Genomic DNA, 14,196 nt, shown 5'->3' with positions numbered 1-14,196 from the left:
TAAAAATGCATGTTTATTATTTTTTAAAAAGCAAACAGTATAGGAAAGTCTAAAATAGAAATGACAATAATATGATCCCATTCTCCAGATAAAACCATTGCAAATTTTTCTTGTATATTTTCTCAAACGTCCATCCATCTGTCATCATATTGTTTTTAACCCGCTTTTTCTACTCAATATTGTATCATGGATATTTTTCCTTATCATTACTTATATCTATGTAGCAATATAGCAACATAATAATTTTTACTGAGTACATAGCATTTAAATTTTTTATTTTATTTATTTATTTTTTTGCTGCACTGCGTGGCTTGTGGGATCTTAGTTCTCAGAGTAGGGATTGAACCCAGGCCCTTGGCAGTGAAAGCGCGAAGTTCTAACCACTGGACTGCCAGGGAATTCCCGCATTTAATTTTATATTATTAATTAGTGTCATTGATGGTGGATTAGATTTCTTTCCAGTTTTTTATAAAATTATAACTAAAACTTTGGTAATTATCCTAATATATACATCTTTGTATAGTGATCCAGTGATTGCTTTAGGATAAATTCCTAGAAGTAGAATGGTTGAAACGAGGTATCCCATGAATATCAAAGCAAAAGTTCCCAGTGAAAATCCACAATTTGGTAATAGGCTATAGTAGTGCTGTAGTTGATTCTTATTTCTTCATTGCTTATTTTCATCAATCACATTTACTATAGACTGTAATTTAGCTTTGGACTCACTAGTACACGTTAGATTGTTAGGTCAGTGAACAACACGCACACATGCTTTGAAAATGTATGGTTTTTTGTTTGAAGTTTAACATGGTTAGTTGTTATTAGCCAGTACTTGCTGTAGCTACTAAAAGAAAAGTTTGAAGTAGAAATGCCAGATAGTGCTTTTTATTTCTGTGTAATTACATTTTCAACTCTAGTGGGCAATATATGTATTTGTTAAATAACTAAAATATGCCTCTCTGGAAGTATAATTTGTTGTATTGACAGAATTATTTCTTCCAGTAATTTACATTAAAATATTTTGTATACTTAAATTTGATGATTTTATGGTCAGTTACAGTAGAGTTCTGTTACATTGCTTATTCATGAAACAGAATTTTGGTTTTTACCAGTTTGTATAAAAAGCATGAGGGAAAATAACAATAGTGGAGAAAAAAATCGTCAGTGTAATATAGTGTAGAAAGCATGGGTTTTGGAAACAAATCCTGGCTCTCAAATTAACATGGTAACGATGTGTCATTGTAGGTTCATCGATTGTAACAAATGTACCACTCTGGTGTGGGGATGTTGATATTCGGGGAGGCTGTGCATATGTGGGGGCAGGAGGCATATGGGCAATCTCTACCTTCTGCTCAGTTTTGCTGTGAACCCACAACTGCTTTAAAAAATAAAGTCTATTAAAAAAATTAATTGTGACTTTGGGCAGTGCTTTTAATCTTCCTTAATCTTAGCTTCCTTATCTGTATAATGGTATAGTAAAGAGATTCAGTATGCAAAGGAAATGACATTCCTCTCTTCCTAATTTTTAAGACATTTTATTATAGAAAATTGAGGATGTATATGCAGAACTGTATAATAAACTCCCATGTACCCATCACCCATGTCCAGTCATGTCCGTTCTACTTTCCCCTCCCCTGTATTTTTTGAAGTATATTCTAGACATAATAATATTTTATTTATAAATATCTACTAAGTACATCTATAAGAGATATGGGGGACTTCCCTGGTGGTCCAGTGGTTAAGACTCCATGCTTTCACTGCAGGGGGAGCAGGTTCAATCCCTGGTTGGGGAACCTTGCAAGGCGAAGCCAAAAAAAAAAAAAGTTACGGACTCTTTAAATAAGCCACAGTACCATTATCACAGCATAAAATAATAGTATAACCCTTTATATCAAATATTCAATCAGTATTCAAATTTCAACTTGTCTCAGATATTATTCTTTTTTTTTTTAAACAATTTGCCTTTTTAAAATTTATTTCATTTTTGAGTCAGGATCCAGATAAGTTTCCCACATTGTGAATGATTGATATGTCTTTTAAGTGCCTCTTAATTTGTAAGTTTTCTATCCTCTTTCCCCCTACAATTTATGGATTGTTTGTCCTTTTAGACTTTCTCACAGTCTGGATTTTGCTGGTTCCATCTTCATGGTGTAATTTAACGTGTTTCTCTAAATTTACTGTAAACTGCTAGGACCAAAAAGCTTGATCAGATTCAAGGCATGTGGGATCTTAGTTCCCCATGCAACCAGGGATCGAACCCCCATCCCGTGCTGTCCGGACGCACAGGCTCAGCGGCCATGGCTCACGGGCCCAGCCACTCCGCGGCATGTGGGATCCTCCCGGACAGGGGCACGAACCCGCGTCCCCTGCATCGGCAGGCGGACTCTCAACCACTGCGCCACCAGGGAACCCCAGGGTATTCTTTTTGAACTTACTGCAGCCAGGTTTTTGTCCCTAGAACTTCACTGAAATTGCTTTTATCAAAGTCAACAAAGAATTTGTTAAACCCAGTGGTCAGTTCCCAAATCTTAATTTTGTCTCTTCAACTTCATTTGATTACTTTGCTTCCTTTTGGACATTCCTTTTCCACTTGGCTTCCTGGCCACCACATTCTCCAGGTCCTCCTCCAACCTTATTGGCTATCACTTTTCTGCTTCCTTGCTGTTTCATCTTCATCTCCCCAATCTCTAAACATTGGGAGTTTCCCAGAGCTTATTAGTACTCTTCTGTATCCTGCCACAGTCAGGGTGATCTCCTCTGGTCCAGTGGTTTCAAATATCACTAATATGCCAAGGGCACTCATAGCTACATTTCCAGCCTGGACCTCTCCCTTGAACTCCACACCCATCTAACTGCCTACTAGATGCCTACTTGTACAGAAACCTTGACGTTAACATGTCCTAAAAATCCTCTTGATTTCTTCTCAAAGCTTTCTATTACTCCTGAGTCTTTCCTGTCTCAGTAAGTGCATTTCCAATTCTTTTAGTTGCTTAGACCAAAAAGCTTTGAGAGCTCTTTTCTCTCATACCCCACACCTAATCCATTAGCAGTTCCCATTAGGTCTACCATCTAAATATTTTCCACATTGACCTCATTCCCATAGCTGCTACCACCCCTGCCCTAGCCAACTTTATCTTTTGCGTGGAAAGTCGACTAGCCTACTAACTGGTCTCCCTGCTTGTACTTTTACATATAATTTTTCATATAGCAGCTAGAGTGATTGTTTAAAAAAAGCTTAAGTCAGATCATAATGCTTCTTGATTCAGAACCCTTTGTTGGTTTCTCATGTCTCAGAATAAAATCCAAAGACCTCATCATGGCTTGCAAATCCTATAAGATCTGATCTCCCAGCATCTTTCTGACCTCATCTCGTACCGTTCTCTCTACTCCAGGCACAGTGGTCTCCTTGCTGTTCATCAAACACCAAGCAAACTTCTGCTTTTTCCTTTATACTTGATTTTTCCTTGCCTGGAATGTTCTTTCAGCTGTCTACATGACTTTTTCTTTCACTTCTGTTTTATGCCTACTTGTCACCTTTTCAAAGAGGTCTTCTTTGACAAACCTATCTAATATGGCTAACTACCTCCCCCCCACACACACATTTTCTATCCCCGTAACCTATCTTATTTTTTTAAAAATAAATTTATTTATTTTTATTTTTGGCTGCATTGGGTCTTTGTTGCTGTGCGCAGGCTAAGCGGCGAGTGGGGGCTACTCTTCATTGCGGTGCCCGTACTTCTCATTGGGTGGCTTCTCTTGTTGAAGAGCACAGGCTCTAGGTGCACGGGCTTCCGTAGTTGTGGCTCGCGGGCTCTAGAGCGCAGGCTCAGTAGTTGTGGCGCACAGGCTTAGTTGCTCCGCGGCATGTGGGATCTTCCCAGAGCAGGGCTCGAACCCGTGTCCCCTGCATTGGCAGGTGGATTCTTAACCACTGCGCCACCAGGGAAACCCTAACCTATCTTATTGTTTTATAGCAGTTATTACTACCTAATCGGCAAAAAAGAAATACAATATAATCTGCCCCACACCCCTATAAAACCTTCATGAGGACCAGGTCTTTATTGTTATTATTAAAATTATTATTCACTTGAACAATGTTTCGCACTTAGGATACAGTAAATATTTGTGGGGTTTTTTTGTTTGTTTGTTTGTTTTTTGTGATACGCGGGCCTCTCACTGTTGTGGCCTCTCCTGTTGCGGAGCACAGGCTCCGTACGCGCAGGCTCAGCGGCCATGGCTCACAGGCCCAGCCGCTTCGCGGCATGTGGGATCTTCCTGGACCGGGGCACGAACCCGCGTCCCCTGCATCGGCAAGCGGACCCTCAACCACTGCGCCACCAGGGAAGCCCTACAGTAAATATTTGAACACATTTACGAGTCAATGAATGATAGATTTTCAGCACGTGTTAGTTTGTAGTAGTATAGTGTACTGATTAAAAGCCCAGGCTCTGAAATCAGACTACCTGTTTGCAAATCCTAGCTTTGCCACTTTCTGTGAACATGTTTTTTAATCTCCTTGTGCTTCAGTTTCCTCAGTATAATATAGTACCTGCCTCAAAAGTTATGTTGTAAGAAATCACCAAATGTATATCAGATATGTAATACTCAATACATGTTAGCTGTTATTGTTGTTGTAATTTTGGGTTATCCCCGAGTATATTGTGAACTACTTAAGCAAAGTAACTGACTTATTAATTAATCCATGTATCTATAAAACCTCGAACATAATAATTGTTCAATAAATAGAATAGATAAATGACTTTTTATGTTTTTGATTTTTAAAAAATTGTCTATGGGGGCAGTGAATTTCAGAAGAGAATGGGGGTTATAGAAAAATGAAGCATTATTATTAAGCCAATCTTGATAGTCATCACATGTAAATAAAACAGCAGAAAGTTATTTTTTTAAACACATAAAAGGTTTTTTAAAATTTTAATGCCTAATGCTAGAGAGGGCATAGGAGAGAAATCTGGTGATAGTAATGCATTTATATGCCAGTTTGGTAGTAAATACCAAGAGTCAGAAACATGTTTCTGTTCCTATCCTTTGATCTGGTAGGTCTCTTTCTGAAATTTATCTGAAGGAAAAAATTCTATATGCCACTTTCCCTCTGTAGCTCCCCCAAATAAAACAGTAGGTGCTTGATGCAGAGAAATTCACTTAGCATAGTTGTGTGAAATGTTGTAGCTGTTTATTTATATTAATATTTATTGAAGAGCTACTACTTTTTTTAATGGCTTCTGTGCCAGGCACATCTAGAATGTATAGGTCATTTTATCTCATTTTTAAAATAAGGTAACTGAATGTACCTCAACATAAGAGAGGCCATATATGACAAAGCCCACAGCTAGTATCATACTCAGTGGTGAAAAGCTGAAAGCTTTTCCTCTGAGATCAGGAGCAAGACAAGAAGCCTCCTCTCAACACTTTTATTCAAATAGTGCTGGAAGTCCTAGCCAGAACAGTTAGGCAGGAAAAAGAAAGAAAAGGCATCTGAATTGGAATGGAAGGAGTAAAATTGTCTCTATTTGCAGATGACATGCTATTATATATAGAAAACGCTAAAGACTGCATGAAAAACTATTAGAAGTAATAAATGAATTTAGTAGAGTTGCGGGATACAAAATCAATATGCAAAATCTATTGCATTTCTGGACTTCCCTGGTGGTCCAGTGGTTAAGAATCCGCCTTCCAGTGCAGAGGACGCAGGTTTGATCCCTGGTCGGGGAACTAAGATCCCACATACCGTGGGGCACCTGAGCCCGCGTGCCGCAACTACTGAGTCAGTGCGCTTTAGAGCCCATGTGCCACAATTAGAGAGCCCACGTGCTGCAACTACTGAGCCCACATGCTCTGGAGCCTGCGTGCCACAACTAGAGAAGCCCATGCAGCACAACGAAAGATCCCACATGCCTCAACGAAGATCCTGCGTGCCGCAACTAAGACCCGATGCAGCCAAATAAATAAATTTATAACAAAAAAGCCAAAATCTACTGCATTTCTATACACTAACAACTAAATATCAAAAGGATAAATTTTTTAAAAGTCCCATTTATGGTAGCATCAAAAACAATAAAATGCTTATGAATAAATTTAACCAAGAAAGTCAAAGATCTAGGGGCTTCCCTGGTGGCGCAGTGGTTGAGAGTCCGCCTGCCAATGCAGGGGACACGGGTTCGTGCCCCGGTCCAAGAAGATCCCACATGCCGCAGAGCAGCTGGGCCCGTGAGCCATGGCCAATGAGCCCGCGCATCCAGAGCCTGCGCTCCGCAATGGGAGAGGCCACAAAAGTGAGAGGCCCGCAGACCGCCAAAAAAAAAAAAAAAGAAAGTCAAAGATCTACACATTGAAAACTATAAGACATTGATGAAAGCAATCAAAGAAGACACAAATATATGGAAAGATATCCTGTGCTCATGGATTGGAAGAATTAATATTGTTTAAATGTCCACACTACCCAAAGTGATCTACAGATTCAGTGCAGTCCCTATCAAAATTGCAATGGCATTTTCTACAGAAATAGAAAAAACAATCCTAAAATTTATGTGGAACCACAAAAGACCCCCCAATAGCCAAAGCAGTCTTGAGAAGGATGAACAAAGAAAACTTCCTGATTTCAAACTATTTTATAAAGTTATGTCAAAACAGTGTGGTATTGGCATAAGAATAGGCACATAGATCAATGTGAGCCCAGAAATAAACCCATGCATGTATGGTCAGTTAGTTTTTGACAAAGGAGCAAAGACTATACAGTGGGTAAAGGATAGTCTCTTCAATAAATGGTGTTGGGTAAACTGGATAGCCATATGCAAAAGAATGAAACTAGACCCCAACTTATACCATATATAGAAATTAAAATGGATCAAAGACTTTAACAGAAGACCTGAAACCATAAAACTCCTAGAAGAAAACAGCACGTGAGCTCCTTGACATTGGTCTTGGCAATGATTTTTAAAATTTAATAGCAAAAGCAAAGGCAACAAAAGCAAAAGTAAAGAGGTGAGACTCCATCAAACTAAAAAGCTTCTGCTCAGCAAAGGAAACCATTGACAAAATTAAAAGGAAACTTATAGAATGGGAGAAAATATTTGCAAACCACATAACTGATAGAGGGTTAGTATCCAAAATATACAAGAAACTCTTACAACTCAGTAGCAAAAAAAACCAACTCAGTTAAAAAATGGGCAAAGGGCGGAGCAGCTAAGCCTGTGCACCACAACTACTGAGCCTGCGCTCTAGGGCCTGCGAACCACAATTACTGAGCCCGCGTGCCACAACTACTAAAGCCCACACGCCTAGAGCCTGAGCTCTGCAACAAGAGAAGCCACTGCAATGAGAAGCCCGCTCACCGCAACGAAGAGTAGCCCCCGCTCGCAGCAACTAGAGAAAGCCTGCACAGCAACGAGGACCCAACAATGAAGACCCAATGCAGCCATAAATAAATAGATAGATAGATAAATTTATTAAAAAAATAAAATGGGCAAAGGACCTGAATAGACATTTTTCCAAAGAAGACATACAAATGGCCAACTGGTACATAAAAGGTGCTCAGCATCACCAGTCATCATGGAAATGCAAATCAAAACCACAGTGAGATATAACCTCATACCTGTTAGGATGACTTTTATCAAAAAGACAAGATGATAAATGCTGTTGTGAGTGTGGAGAAAAGAGAAGCCTTATACACTGTTGGTGGGAACATAAACTGGTACGGCCACGATGGAAAACTGTATGGAGGTTCCTCAAGAAATTAAAAATAGAGCTACCATATGTTCCTTTACCAGGGGGGAAGGGTGGAGGAGAGAGATAGATTGGGAGTTTGGGATTGACATGTACACACCGCTGTATTTAAAATAGATAACCAACAAGGACCTACTGTATAGCACAGGGAACTCTGTGCAATATTCTGTAATAACCTAGATGGGGAAAGAATTTGAAAGAAATAGACACATGTATATGTATAACTGAATCACTTTACTGTTCACGTGAAGCTAACACAACATTGTTAATCAACTATACTCCAATATTTAAAATAAAAAAAAGAATAGGGCTATCATATATTCCAGCAATCCCACTTCTGGGTATATATCCGAAGGAAACGAAACCATTATCTTGAAGAGATATCTGTACTCTAATGTTCATTGCAGCATTCACAGTAGCCAGGGTATGGAGACTATCTTAAGTATCCATCAGCGGATGAATGAATCAAGAAAATGTGATATGTGTATACACACACACACACACACACACACGTATACACACAGTGGAATATTACTTAGCCTTAAAAAAAGAAGGGAATCCTGTTATTTCTGACAACATGGATGAGCCTAGAGGGCACTATGCTAAGTATAATAAGACAAAGACAAATACTACATGGTATCACTTATATGTGGAATCTAAAAAAAAAAGTCAAACAGAAACAGTAGAAAAATGGTTGCCAGGGAGTGGGGGAAATAGGGAAAAGTTGGTACAAGGGTACAAACTTTGAGCTATAAAATAAATAAGGTCTGAGGATTTAATGTATAACATAGTGACTATAGTTGATAATACTCTGTTATATAATTGAAATTTGCTGAGAGAGTAGAATTTAAATGTTCTAAGTCCCCCCTCATCCCCCAAAAAAGGTGAATATGTGGAGTGATGAATGAGTTAATTAACTTGATGGGGAGAATCTTTTCACAGTGCACAGGTATGTCAAATCATTGTGTTGTGCAGTCTAAATATCATTTTTAAAAATACACTACCAAATGTAAAATAGATAGCTAGTGGGAAGCAGCCGCATAGCACAGGGAGATCAGCTCTGTGCTTTGTGACCACCTAGAGGGGTGGGATAGGGAGGGTGGGAGGGAGACGCAAGAGGGAGGAGATATGGGGATATATGTGTACATATAGCTGATTCACTTTGTTATAAAGCAGAAACTAACACACCATTGTAAAGCAGTTATACTCCAATAAAGATGTTAAAAAAAAAAGATCCCACATATAAGTGAAAATAATAATAATAATAGGCAACTGAGTCTTAGAGGCTGTGACTTTCCCCTGGTCATTAGATCTGGAATTTGAACTCAGGTTTGAGACCATACTTCAGTTGAAGTAATTAATATAATTACTCCTTTTATCAGTTAAGAGTTTTAGTTGCAAATAACAGCAATCCAACAGAAACTAATTTAAGCAAAAGGGGTTTATTGGCTCATGGAACGCAAGGCAGGTTGAATAGCAAGCAATAGGAAGAACCGGTTTGTAGCTGAGCTTGCATCTGGAGCAGGTGGAACTAGTAACTCATGGTATCAGACTACTCCATCTCTTATTTTGATTTCTCTCTATTTGTAGCTCTCTACTTGTAGCTTCCATTTTCTCTCACTGTTGATTGGCTTTTTCTACACATGAGAACACCTGATCTCCAACAGCTATTATATCTCACAGCTTTAGTCCCTGAAGAGGAAATACCTGATTGTTGTTTAGGTCCCAAGTTAAAACCAAAAAAAAGTCCCAGGGAAAAGGCTTATTACTTTCTCTTGGTTCTGGTGTCCATCCCTAGATGAGTCAGTTGTGGTGTCAACTTCACGTAAGAACATATCAATTGCTGGTATTCATGTAGTACGTGAGAGAGTGTGTAGTTTTCAAGAGAATAGCCAGTAGGTGGAGGAAAAGGTTTCACTATTTATAATAGTGAAACATTGGAAGCAAGCTAAATATTCTTGAGTGGAACCTGGTCAGTTTACTTCATCAACTTAATGTATTATTACATAACCATTAAAATTATGAATATGAAGACCTTAGTAATACAGATATGCTTATGAGGCTATGTTAAGTGGGAACAGAATATAACATTTTATATACAGTGTGTTTGCTACTGTGAAACTTGAAAATGTAATGGAAGGGATTCAGATTACTCAAACAAATTTATGAGGTAGTGTGACAGAGGGTCACTGTGCTCCACAGTCTGGTCCCTAGCTTTGCAGATCCTGATGCTTGGTTTTGCCAGGCATCCAGAGCTGATCATCACCTTGAGGGACCGATTGATGCTAACCAAGTTCACAAGAAACTAATATATAAGTCATAATGCCAATTTAATTATTTACAAAGAAAAATACTATTTCCAGAGCATAAAGAAGATTCATGTTGACTAGTCAGCGACTTATCTCGCTCTGGCCATCTATATGGGTATACAGACAGTAATCAGAAGGTTGCTTTGTAATCGTGGAATCAGAACAAGGGACTTAATATGATGTGCTCTTTAGTATTAGGGATAGAAATATGAGTCACTCATAAACTCTGTCCTCAGGTCACTCAATTTGTAAGAAAATGCAGGTAGTTAAATAGCTATAGAATTTTCTCCGTGTGGAGTAGACAGATTATTTTATTAGGCTCAGAACTTCCACTAAAGAAAACTAAAAAATCTGGATAAGATGGAGCAAAATGCCTTCTTAAGAGGATGGAATAATTAAGAATAGGTTACTGAAAATCAGACATTCTGTATGACAACCACTAGTTGGGAGACTATTTCCCTTTATTTTATTTTTATAAATTTATTTTATTTATTTATTTTTGGGCTGCGTTGGGTCTTCTTTGCTGCGCATGGGCTTTCTCTAGTTGTGGCGAGCAGGGGCTACTCTTTGTGTGAGCTTCTCATTGCGGTGGCTTCCGTTGTTGAGCACGGGCTCTAGGCGTGCGGGTTTCAGTAGTTGTGACACGTGGGCTCAGTAGTTGTGGCACACGGGCTTAGTTGTTCCGAGGCATGTGGGATCTTCCCAGACCAGGGATCAAACCCGTGTCCCCTGCATTGGCAGGCGGATTCTTAACCACTGCGCCACCAGGGAAGTACCCCCTGAGTTAATTTTTGAAAAATGTTTTAAGTCTGTGTCCAGATTCTTTTTTTTTTTCTCCCTTTAGCATGTGGATATCCATCCACTTGTTTATCAGCACCATTGCTTGAAAAGACTGCTTTTTCCGTTGAATTGCCTTTGCTCCTTTGTCAAAGATCAGTTGACTTGTGGTTCAATTTTGGGGCTGTGTATTCCTCTGATGTATTTTTCTATTCTTTGTGACAAAACCCCACACTGTCGCGATTATTGTAGCCTTATACGTTAGCACCAAAAAAAGAAAAGAAAGAAATACTTAGGTATAAATCTAACAAAATACGTACGAGATCTATGTGAGGAAAACTACGAAACTCTGGTTTAAAAAAATCAAAGAAATCAAAGAAAATCTAAATAAATAGAGATATTTTATTATACATGGATAGGAAGACTCAGTATAAAGATGTCAGCTCTTCTCAACTTGATTTATGTACTTAGCACAATTCCAAGCAAAATCCCAGCAAGTTATTTTGTGGATATTGACAAAGTGATTGTAAAGTTTATAGGGAAAGGCAAAATACCTAGAACAGCTACGTGATATTAAAGGAGATTAAAGTCAGAGAACTGATTGGCAGTACCTGATTTCAAAACTTACTGTAAAATATCATAATCGAGACAGTGTATTATTGACAAAAGGATAAACAAATATATCAATGGAACACAATAGAGAGCACAGCAGAATGGGTTCCAATCCCAGTTCTGCTACTTACTAGCTATGAAATTTTAGGCAAATCATTTCAGTTTTCCTCATCTATAAAATCATTATGAAGTTTGGGGTTCCATTTGTTTATTTTTGCTTTTATTTCTATTGCCTTGGGAGACTGACCTAAGAAAACGTTGGTATGATTTATAATCAAACTTATAAGGTTTTGCACAGCAAAGGAAACCATAAACAAAATGCAAAGGCATCCTACGGACTGGGAGAAAAATATTTACAAGTGATGCAACCGACAGGGCTTAATTTCCAAAATATACAAACAGCTCCTACAATTCAATGACAAAAAAACCATTAAAAAAGGTGGGCAGAAGACCTAAATAGACATTTCTACAAAGAAGACATAAAGATGGCCAACAGGAACATGAAAAGATGTTCCACATCGCTAATTATTAGAAAAATGAAAATCAAAACTACAGTGAGAGGGCTTCCCTGGTGGCGCAGTGGTTGAGAGTCCGCCTGCCGATGCAGGGGACACGGGTTCGTGCCCTGGTCCGGGAAGATCCCACATGCCGCAGAGCGGCTGGGCCCGTGAGCCGTGGCCGCTGGGCCTGCGCGTCCGGAGCCTGTGCTCCGCAACAGGAGAGGCCACAACAGTGAGAGGCCCACGTACCGCCAAAAAAAAAACAACAAAACTACAGTGAGGTATCACCTCACACCAGTCAGAATGACCATCATCAAATTTACAAATAATAAGTGCTGGAGGGTGTGTGGAGAAAAAGGAACCCTCCTACACTGTTGGTGGGAATGTAAATTGGTACAGTTACTATGGAAAACAGTATGGAGGTTCCTCAAAAAACTAAAAATAGAGTTGTCATATGATCCAGCAATCCCACTCCTGGGCATATACTCAGACAAAACTGTAATTCGAAAAGATACATGCACCCCTATGTTCATAGCAGCACTATTTACAATAGCCAGGACATGGAAACAGCCTAAATGTCCATCAACAGATGAATGGATAAAGAAGATGTGGTATATGTACACAATGGAATATTACTCGGCCATTAAAAAGAATGAAATAATGCCATTTGCAACAACATGGATGGACCTAGAGATTATCATACTAAGCAAAGTAAGTCAGAAAGAGAAAGACTATGCTATATGATATCACTTATACGTGGAATCTAAAATACAACACAAATGAACATATCTATGAAAGACAAACAGACTACAGACAGAACAGATTTGTGGTTGCCAAGGGAGAGGCTGGGTTGGGGAGGGAAGGACTTGGAGTTTGGGATTAGCAGGTGTAAACTATTATATATCGGATGGATAAACAACAAGGTCCTACTGTGTAGCACAGGGAACTATATTCAATATCCTGTGATAAACCACATTGGAAAAGAATATGAAAAAGAATATATATGTATAACTGAGTCACTTTGCTGTACAGCAGAAATTAAACACAACAATGTAAATCAACTATACTTCAATAGTAAGAAAAAAAATTATTGCAAGGTTTGGTAAGAGCTTGATAAATTTTATCTGTTGTTCATGTTCTGATTTTATCCTGACAGGATTCATAAGAAAGAGGCAGATTAGGTATTGTTTCCATTTTATAGATCAGGAAATAGAATTTCAGGGCTATTAATATTTAACTAAGGTCAAGTGGTTAGATAAATGGCAGAGCCAGAACTATGACCTAGTCTAGAATTACTCATTATTACCTATCTCAGTTTAGGATAGCAGGAAAGATTATGCCCTCAGAAAAGATCTTACAAATATATGAAAACAAAATTTAAAAATAAGTGATGCAGGTGGCACTTTAATGTACTTTCATCCACAGTGAAGAAAAGTTGTTAATTATCTTTTTTCCTATTCTCTGGAAGAATTTGTTTAAGATTAGTATTATTTCTTTCCTTAAATGTTTGGTATAATTCTCTAGTGAAGTCATCTGGATCTGGAATTTTTTAGTGTGTGCATGTGTGTGAATATTTTTAATTGTGGACTTAATTTTTTCAGATAGTTACAGGACTTTTCAGATATTTTAAATGTAAATTTATTTAGATAATATTTACTAACTGAATTTATTGTTTGAATTTTGTTTAACAAAGCTACAACATTTTGAGCTTCAAAAACTTAATGCTAGATATCACCTAGGGTTTGTTTTTTTCTTAACTGTGATAAAATATATATAGCATTAAATTTGCTATCTTAGCAATTTTTAAGTGTACAATTTAGTAGTAGTTAAGTACATACACATTGTTGTGCAACCAGTCGCCAGAACTCTTTTCATTTTGCAAAACTGAAACTATACTCATTAAGCAACAATTCCTTTTTCTACCTTTTCCCCCAGCCCCTGGCAACCGCCCTTCTACTTTGTCTCTATGAATATGACTACTCTAGGTATTAATAAGTGGAATCATACAGTGTCTTTTTGTGACTGGCTTATTTCACTTAGCATGACCTCTACAAGGTTCATCTATGTTGTAGCATGTGTCAGGATTTCCTTCCTTTTTAAGGCTGATTGATGTCCCATTATAGGTATATATCAGATTTTCTTTATCCATTCATGCGTCAGTGGACACTTAGGTTGCTTCCACCTTTCGTCTATTGTGAATAGTACTGCTATGAGCATAGGTGTATAATTATCTTTTCAATACCCTGCTTTCAATTCTT

At 38.2% G+C, this 14,196-nt stretch overlaps 1 protein-coding gene across 1 annotated transcript in view; it reads left to right on the top strand.

The window, feature by feature from the left end:
- Nucleotides 1-14,196, top strand: part of AGO3 (argonaute RISC catalytic component 3) — a 126,826-nt gene that overhangs the window by 5,563 nt on the left and 107,067 nt on the right. The gene's annotated exons all lie outside the window — the stretch shown is intronic.

Source organism: Delphinapterus leucas, chromosome 1 (genome assembly GCF_059928025.1).
Source record: "Delphinapterus leucas isolate spDelLeu-1000000601 "Yukka" chromosome 1, BTC_Dleu_Yukka2, whole genome shotgun sequence".
Classification (NCBI taxonomy): domain Eukaryota; kingdom Metazoa; phylum Chordata; class Mammalia; order Artiodactyla; family Monodontidae; genus Delphinapterus; species Delphinapterus leucas.
This window is presented reverse-complemented; position numbering and strand designations above follow the sequence as displayed.